This window comes from Myotis myotis, unplaced genomic scaffold, assembly GCF_014108235.1.
Source record: "Myotis myotis isolate mMyoMyo1 unplaced genomic scaffold, mMyoMyo1.p scaffold_m19_p_3, whole genome shotgun sequence".
NCBI lineage: Eukaryota > Metazoa > Chordata > Mammalia > Chiroptera > Vespertilionidae > Myotis > Myotis myotis.
The window spans coordinates 107779198-107789055 of record NW_023416335.1 but is presented as its reverse complement, the minus strand read 5'-3'; the positions used below and the strand labels follow the sequence as shown (position 1 = coordinate 107789055).

The following is a 9858-nucleotide window of genomic DNA, read 5'->3' as shown; positions in this document are numbered from 1 at the left end:
GCCTCATGTTAGTTTCAAGCTGCCTGGCTGCCGGCCGCCATCTTGGCTGGCAGTTAATTTGCATATCGCCCTGATTAGCCAATGGGAAGGGTAGCGGATGTACGCTAATTACCATGTTTCTCTTTTATTAGATAGGATTTCCATTTCTTTTTCTTTCTCTTTCTCCATACACACACACACACACACACACACACACACACACACACCCATGCACACACACATACACATAACATATTGATTCTATTGATTCTCATCTCTGGAGAACCCTGAATAATACAATGGGCATTGAAAAACACATGATTTTTAGTGTATTTTCAAACATTTTTTTAAGTAAGTACAAAGTGGTTATTGTTGCTATTATATACAAACCTAGAAATGGTCTATTCACAATGAAAAGTACACAACCTTTTCTAAATATAGGGCAAGTTATAAAACCTCTTTTTTTGGGGGTGGAGTAGAATTGTTCCAATAGATCATTTATTTCCAGTGAACCCCAGTCACCATAAACAGTCTAGTTTCTGAAGTTTATTAATTGTCTTTTACCATTGCACTAATAGTCTCCATTTTCCACAGAATAAAACTGTTGGTCATTTTCTAGTTCAATCTCTCTGCCCAGCATTTTGGGACTTTCCTAGGACAACAGAAGGTCTGACACAAGAACTTTGAGACAACGTGACAGCAATCCTTTCACCTTGAGTCATCATGTAGTCTGGCAGTTGTTTCTCTAGGATTTTCTGATTAAGATGATTAGGATATTTTATCTTCAGTGTAGTAGCTGGGATTTTGAGCAAAAATGGTTGTTGTGTTTTGAAGTCCCCATCTTCAGGTGCACCATATTTTAGGCAGAATGACTGGCATCTGGGATGGGCTGCTAGGAACTCCTCATTTGGCCTGTTTTTTCTGGATCTTGATGCCCACCTGCCTTTTTCCATTCACTTTCAAGTGCTTTTTGGTAATCCGTCTCCGCTCCAGGCCTCTCTTCTCCTTGCAAAGAATCTTGCATTTGTTCAGGGTCTTCAGCTGACTGATCTTGATGATAATGAGTTGGCAGGTGGTCTCCACTCTGCATCCCTCAGTCAGAGGGTTTCTTAGGCAGGACAAATCATGCAGACAGTGTAATTTATCTGGCTCATTGATAAATGGCCATTGCGATATTCAGTTGTCATTGACTATAAGGTATCGAACATTGAAGTTTTGCACACAATCCCAGAATCTTGGAAATGTAGAGAAGAAATCCCAATGTCCGAAAGCATTAGTTGTTCTAATCTGGGCAGATAGGCTATTGGAAGCAGCTGATTTTCACCAATTAGTTGATTAGAGGAAAGGTCTAATAACTTGACCATCTGTAGAACGATAGCCAGCCTTTCTGAAATGGAGATTGTTAGACTCCTGGAAGACCAGCCACCCAGTGGCACACCAGAACACCTATGCCCATGTTATTCTTGTTTGGCTAAGGACTAAAACCTTCAGTATAGAAATGTTCCAATTGGATTTGGTGAGCCAGGGGGAAATCTCATTTTATTTTCACTGAGATTAAGGACTTCAGGTGTCTGAGCTGATCAGCATCCCATACTGTCAGCAGGTTTTTTGACAAATCTAAATTTCTAATATTAGGACACACTTTGGCAATGCTTCCTCTGTCACCAGCACAATTTACTGCACAATTCCTAAAAAAAAAAATTTCTTGCAACTTGCTCAGCTCACTTCGACATTTTATAACAGACTCAAAAACAATAGTTTCCACAGGTTTATTTCCAGTGGTAACAAATTTGCTCTTTTCCATCTTCCTCTGGTCCATTATCTAATACATAGCAGTTCTTAATTGCAGTAAGAAAGTCTACTCCAAAGTTGGACTAATAACGCATCCTCTAGTTGGATGCCTGCATTGAAAATACACAGTCCCCTCAAGGCTTCCATCATGTTTGCCTCAAGGCTTCCATCATGTTTGCCTCTCTTGGGATTGTCCCATTCTTTTCCTAACCAGAGTCTCAGACTCACTTGCTCTGAGCTTTAATGCTGGGGCATCAGCGAAATATGGGAAGGAACTGAATTGTCTGGCTTAAGGGTGAGAGCTAAAGGTGTACTTTTCACCCAAACAGAAGTGCTGGAAGAGGACATGTTCCTTTGCTGAGACCTCCCCCCATAGAACTGGCAGGTGGGTGCCATATCTAAGCCTCCATCAACCTGGCTGGCACTATTTTCCCTGCCCTGGTGATTCCCTGAGACTCCCTCAAACGTGTTTTTCCCTCAATGACAAATGTATTGGATTGTTAGCAGGAAAATATAGGTTGTGTTACTTGTAAATTAGACTCATTGGGCATGAGCATTCTACAGTTACAATTTAGAAAACTTCCTCTGACTCCACTTTTGAGATGAAATAGAATTTGAAAGGAGAAAAAGATATGTAATGTAAATTCAGTTAAAGAATAAATGAAAATTAAATCATTTGAAATATATTATTTTAAAAAATTAATAATATAAATTTATGTCTCATGATAAACTAACAATAGTGTTGTAGACATTATACATATGATTATACTTAAAGTTCTAATAGTTTAACTATAATCAATAACAATAACTCTCACTTAGAACATAAGAATTTTCAGCTATTTAAAAAATGGACATATTTTCTTCATCTTACCCTTCCAAAATCACTAAAAGACCTGACATGATTTCAAAGGGCAATTTCAACATAGTCTTGAAACTAAAGGTTAAGAAAATTTAACAAGCTTTTTTTCTTCATAGACCTAGTTTTTGAGGATCTTGATTGGAATTTGTGGCAGAATTCTCACTAGTATGGTTTAACATGGGCACTATGGACATTTGGGACTGGATAATATTTTGTTGTATAGTCCTGCCTTGTACATTTTAGGGTGTTTAGCAGCACTTTGGCCTCTACCCTGTAGCTTCCCAAATTTTGTCAACCAACAAATGTTTCCAGACATTTCCTGCAGTCCCCTGGGAGGCAAACTAGCCCCATTTGAGAAACCCTGGGGATTAGATACATATGGCATGAGTAAGGCCAGTTATTAAATAAGTAAGGGATTATACCCTAAAATAAATTAAAAAATAGGAGATTGACTACTAAAAATAAAGTTCAATAGAGGACAACTATCACAAAATATTTGGAACCTACAATGCTGGACACACAGCCAGTCTCTACCCTTTGCCTCCTGACATTTAACATTGTGGTTAATAGGAAGTGGATTTTGCTTTTCGTTGACCTTTCTGATGCCACTCTTTCTTGGTTTTGACCAGGATTAAAGCAATAGCCCACCCAAAATAAGAATTCTGTCCTAATTTGTTAAGACATTCACTCTGTGTTTGAGTTGATGGTTCAGCCGAGTGTAACTTTCCAATCCACCCAGTGTTGTATCAAGCTGGCCTTGGGAAGGAAGATGGTGTGCATCAAGGACAGTATTTTCTGAAAGCACTATTTTTGGTGTGGTCTGAAATGAACTGAGAGCCTGGTGGCTTTAAGTAAACTAGAAAGTTGAAGAAAATAGAGGGAATATTGAGTGACTGTGTGGTTCAGTTGGATATATCCTCTTGGCTAGGCTACATATTTCAGTTCTTCAAACAGCCATCTAGGTGTTGCACAGTTATTTTGCAGATGTAGGTAATATCTATGATCAGGCCTATTCTACAGATTTGAATTTGCCCCCCCCCCCAACTCCCACAGTTCCTTGCAGTATATCTCTTCTTCCCTCTCCTGCTCCCTCTCTGTTTCCCTGTAAGCCTTAATGAACAAACCAATTTACAACAGTAGAAACACCGCCATTGTCATTATCAAGGAATATATGAGGACAGGACCCTATCATTTATTTTGTGTCCTTTTGGAGTCTGGCACAAGGCTCTTGATAAATGATGAATTGGATGAAATCATTATAAGCAATCATGCAAAATAGCTCAGGACTATATAAAAGAATGTTTTAATGCCTTTGCTAGGAAGTAGGTAATTTTTATGAAAAAGGGCATCATTTAGTGTTCAAAATAAAAAAAAAACCCGCATTTTTTTTCATTATATTAGTAACATTAAGTACACTATTGAAAATAGAGAACAAAAACACTAGTAAGTTCATGATCATGAATCATTGGTGCCAGCATTTTGGCGTTATTTACTTGATCTTCGCTCCTGAACCCCCACCATATGCAAATGTAGTTTTTGTATAGTACTAATTATACTGGTTTTAAAATTTGTTTCTGCTTTTTCCTTTCTTATTACTTAGTCTTTATAAATATCAGTTTCTCTTTATTTTTCCCTACTGAAAATAGCTTTACTGTTTAGGTAAACTTAATTTATGCTCATGAGTATGGTGTACTTTTATTGAGCCCTTTTTAGGTACCAGGCATTTGACTATCTCTTTTTATTCTCAAAACAAGTACGTTGCAGGTATTATTATCATCCTTTTGTACAGATGAGGAAATTCGTCTTGAAACTGCTGACGATCCTCTCCAGCCCAAGAGAGCCTTTGTGGAATCTGATCTTTCTACTTTGCTGTACTCTCTTGTTTTGCTCATTTCACATTACCTTTTCTTTGGTGACTAAAAGGATTTTTGAATTGTGGGAGAGCATTCCTTTCATCTTGCTCTGTGGGAAAGAATATGTGCAAAGATTAATAGCTGGCTCCATATTGTACTATATAGTGTTTTTCTAAAACTCAGCAAAGTGAACCATGCTTTTTTATTTTAGGTACATGACTATTGATGCTTATGTTTTCAAATTTAGTTCACATTCCATAGTTCTAAGCTTTGGCTTAATCACTAGTAACTATCCCACTTGAAATCCACATAGTCAGATACATATTTGAAAGTGACAGAAAAAGTGTTGTGTGGTCATCCAACCCAACTAGAAATCTGGGAAGTAAAATAAATAAGCAAGTAAGGAAGGTAGTAAGCAAAATCCAGTCATTGTTAAAGAAATGTTCAAAGATTAAGACCAGGCACTGTCATTGGCTTTTCTTGTAGTTTTTCACATGAGAACTGATTCAAAATACAGTACTCTCTCCATAGTTGGGTATACTGAGAAACATTAAGGCATTTTTTTTGTCCTGTTACTGTGTGTTCAACACAAAGTAAACAACGCCACACTAAACCCCAAATATGGCCAGCCAACTAAAACATATATTATCCAATTGCAGCATGGTGGTGAAGAAAGTATTGCCACTGTTGGCATTTTATTTTTATTTATTTATTTATTTATTTATTTATTTATTTATTTATTTATTTATTCATTCATTCATTCATTCATTTATTTTAATTTAAATTCTTTATTGTTTAAAGTATTACATATGTCTCCTCCCCTCCTCCCCGACTGACCTATCCCCAGCCACTCCCACTCCCCAGCACATGCCCTCACCCTCCTACTGTCTGTGTCCATTGGTTATGCTTATATACATTCATACAAGTCCTTTGGTTGATCTCTTACCCCCTCCCCCTGCAACCCCTTTCTTCTCTCTGAGGTTTGACAGTCTGTTCGATGCTTCTGTGTCCCTGGATCTATTTTTGTTCATCAATTTATGTTGTTCATTATATTCCACAAATGAGTGAGATCGTGTGATATTTATCTTTCCACTAGAGGCCCAGTGCATGAATTTGTGCACCAGTGGGGTCCCTTGGCCTGGCCTGCGGGATCAGGCCGAAACCAGCTCTTCAACATCCCCTGAGGGGTCCTGGATTGCGAGAGGGCACAGGCTAGTCCGAGGGATCCCACCAGTGCGTGATTGAGGCTGGGGAGGGACGTGGGAGGTTGGCCAGCCAGGGAGGGACCATGGGAGGGCTACAGGGCATGTCCAGCCTGTCTTGCTCAGTCCTAATCAGCCGGATTCCAGCTTCAAGCTAACCTACTGGTTGGAGCGTCTTCCCCCTGGTGGTCAGTGCACGTCATAGCGAGCGTTTGAGCGGCCTTAGCATATCGTTAGCATATTACACTTTGATTGGTTGAATGGATGACTGGATGACCAGACACTTAGCATATTAGGCTTTTATTATATAGGATGACTGGCTTATTTTACTTAGCATAATGCTCTCCAGGTCCATCCATGTTGTTGTGAATGGTAAAAGTTCTTTCTTTTTTACAGCAATGTAGTATTCCATTGTATACAGGTATGACAGTTTTTTAATCCACTCACCTGCTGATGAGCACTTAACGCTGTTTCCAAATCTTACCTATTCTAAATTGTCCCACTATGAACGTAAGGGTGCATATATTCTTTCTGATTAGTGTTTCTGATTTCTTGGGATATATTCCTAGAAGTGGGATTACTGGGTCAGGTGGGAGTTCCATTTTTAATTTTTTTAGAAAAATCCATATTGTTTTCCACAGTGGCTGCACCAGTCTGCATTCCCACAAGCAGTGCAGGAGGGTTCCTTTTTCTCCGCATCCTTGCCAGCACTTGTAATTTGTTGATTTGTTGATGATAGCCATTCTGACAGGTGTGAGATGGTACCTCATTGTCGTTTTGATTTGCACCTCTCAGATGATTAGTGACTTTGAGCATTTTTTTACGTGTATGTCTCTTGGACTTCTGTATGTCTTCTTTCCAAACGTGTCTATTTAGGTCCCTTGCCCATTTTTTTGATTGGATTGTTTATCTTTTGTACGTTGCATGAGTTCCCTGTAAATTTTGGAGATTAAAACCCTTATCGGATATAACATTGTCAAATATGTTCTCCCATGCAGTGGGCTTTCTTGTTGTTTTATTGATGGTTCCTTTTGCTATGTAGAATCTTTTTATTTTGATGTAGTCCCATTTGTTTATTTCCTCCTTAGTTTCCATTGTCCTAGGAGCTGTATCGGGAAAGATATTGCTACGACATATGTCTGATATTTTGTTGCCTGTGGATTCTTCTGAAATTTTTATAGTTTCCCATCTTATGTTTGTTCTTTATCCATTTTGAGTTTATTTTTGTGTATGGTGTAAGTTGGTGGACAAGTTTCATTTTTTTGCATGTATCTGTCCAATTTTCCCAGCACCATTTATTAAAGAGACTTTTTTGACTCCATTATATGCTCTTGCCTCCTTTGTCAAATATTAATTGAGCATATTGGCTCGGGTCGATTTCTGGGTTCTCTTTTCTGTTCCATTGGTCTGTAAGTCCGTTCTTGTGCCAGTACCAGGCAGTTAAGAGAACAGTGGCTTTGTAATACAGCTTGATATCTGGTATTGTGATCCCTCCAACATCGTTCTTCTTTCTCAGGATTGCTGAGGGTATTTGGCGTCTTTTTTTTATTCCAGATGAATTTTTGGAGAGTTTGTTCTAGGTGTGTGAAATATGTTGTTGGCATTTTAATGGGGAATGCATTGAATCTTTAGATTGCTTTGGGTAGTATGGACATTTTAATGATGTTGATTCTACCAATCCATGAACATGGTATATTCTTCCATTTGTTTATTTCTTCCTCTATCTCTTTTTTCAGTGTTCTGAGTTTTCTGAGTACAGGTCTTTTACCTTTTTAGTTATGTTTATTTCTAGCTATCTTAAATTTTTTTTGTTGCAATGGTAAGTGGGATTTTTTATTTTTAGTTTCTTTTTCTGCGAGTTCATTATCCTATCTAATAAAAGAGAAACATGGTACTTAGCCATACATCTGCTACCCTTCCCATTGGCTAATCAGAGCGATATGCAAATTATTGCCAGCCAAGATGGCGGCTGGCAGCCAGGAAGCTTGAAGCAAACATGAGGCTTCCTTGCTTCAGTGACAGAGGATTCCAACGTTCCCCGCCTGCCTTGCTGGCCTCTGAGCTTGCAGTTTGAAACATTGTTACAAATATAGAAGCTAAACAAAACCCCAGAAACCTGCTTTCAGCGAGCCGGGATCTCAGAGCTGGAGTTGATACAGTGTTTCGATAATAGAACCCAAACAAACCAGATACCTGCTTTCAGCAGTGGAGGCTTTAGAGCTGGAGCCAAGCCTCAGAGATAAAGCTGGCCCAGAATAAAAAGAAAAAGAAAAAAAGGAGCGGTTGAGAGCTTCAGTCACCCGCCAGCCTGAAAACAGCCCTCAGCCCCTCACCCAGACTGGCCAGGCACCCCAGTGAGGACCCCCACCCTGAAGGGTGTGTGACCAGCTGCAAACAGCCATCATCCCCTCATCCAGGCTAGCCAGGCACCCAAGCGGGACCCCCACTCTGATCCAGGACATCCTTCAGGGCAAATCAGCCGGCCCCCACCCGTGCACCAGGCCTCTATACTATACAGTAAAAGGGTAATATGCCTCCCAGCACCGGGATCAGCGTGACAGGGGGCAGTGCCCAAACCCCCTGATCGCCCTGCGGCTCTTTGTGTGACAGCGTCGGGGCCACAACCTCCCTATCCGCCCTGCTCTGTTCGTGACAGGGGAAGGCGCCCCAACCCCCTGATCAGCCCTGCTCTGTGTGTGACAGGGTGCGGTGCCCCAACCTCCCCCCCCGCCCCTCTACGGGCCCTGCTCTGTGTGTGACGGGGTAGAGCCATAACCTCCCCATCGGCCCTGCCCTGAGTGTGAGAGTGGCAGCGCCCCAACCCCCTGATCGGCCCTGCTCCGTGGGTGATAGTGGGCGGTGCCCCAACACCTTCCCCCCCCCCCCCCACGGGCCTGGCTCTGTGTGTGACGGAGTAGAGCCATAACCTCCCCATCGGCCCTGCCCTGAGTGTGACAGGGTGTGGCGCCCCAACCCCCTTATCCGCCCTGCTCTGTGTGTGACAGGGGGTGGTGCCCCAACTCCCCTATCGGCCCTACTCTGTGAGGGATGGGGGGAGCTCCTCAACCCCCGATCGACCCTGCTCTGTGCGTAACAGGGTACGGAGCCCCAACCCCCCTGATGGGCCCTGCTCTGTGAGTGACAGGGGGCAGCGCCCCAACCCCCTGATTGGCCCTGCTCTGTGAGTGACAGGGGGCGGCGCCCCAACTCCCCAATCGGCCCTGCTCTGAGCCCGACCAGGGGCTGCACCTAGGGATTGAGCCTGCCCTCTGCTACCCTGGAGCAGGCCTAAGCCAGCAGGTCGTTATCTCCCAAAGGGTCCCAGATTGCAAGAGGGCACAGGCCACCCTGAGGGACTCCCGCCCCCCCCCCCCAGTACACAAATTTTTGTGCACTGGGCCTCTAGTTGGTGTATAAAAAGGCCATAGATTTCTGGGTGTTAATTTTGTATTATACATTGCCGAATCCTATCTAATAATAGACAAACATGGTAATTAACTGTACCTCCAACACGCTTCCCATTGGCTAATCAGAGCGATATGCAAATTAACTGCCAACCAAGATGGCGGCTGGCAGCCAGGCAGCTGAAGCAAACAGGAGGCTTGCTTGCTCCGGTGAAGGAGGAAGCCAAGGTTCCCTGCCTGCTGCTGCTGGGCTCTGAGCTTGTACTCTAAGAAACAATGTTGCAATTATAGAAGCTAAACAATCCCCATGCTTTCAGCCAGCGGGCTGAGCTGGAGTTGCAACAGTGTTTCAATTATAGAACCCAAACAAACCCAGATACCTGCTTTCAGCAGTCAAGGTCTCAGAGCTGGAGCCGAGCCTCAGAGCTAAAGCCGGCTCTCAGTTCCAGTGACAGCCATAGAAGGTAAATAAATCCCAGAACAAAAAAAAAAAGAAGAAGAAAAGGAGAAGTTGGGAGCTTCAGTCACCCACCAGCCTGAAAACGGCCCTCAGCCCCTTGCCCAGACTGGCCAGGCACCCCAGTGGGGACCCCTACCCTGAAGGGGGTGTGACCAGCTGTAAACAGCCATCATACCCTCATCCAGGCTGGCCAGGCACCCCAGTGGGGACCCCCACCCTGATCTGGGACACCCTTCAGGGCAAACCAGCCGGCCCCGACCCGTGCACCGGGCCTCTATCCTATATAGTAAAAGGGTAATATGCCTCCCAG

General features: G+C 42.6%; 1 pseudogene; it reads right to left on the bottom strand.

The window, feature by feature from the left end:
* Positions 1–473: 473 nt before the first annotated feature.
* LOC118650536 lies at positions 474–2694 on the bottom strand (annotated as a pseudogene).
* Between the last annotated feature and the right edge of the window lie 7164 nt (positions 2695–9858).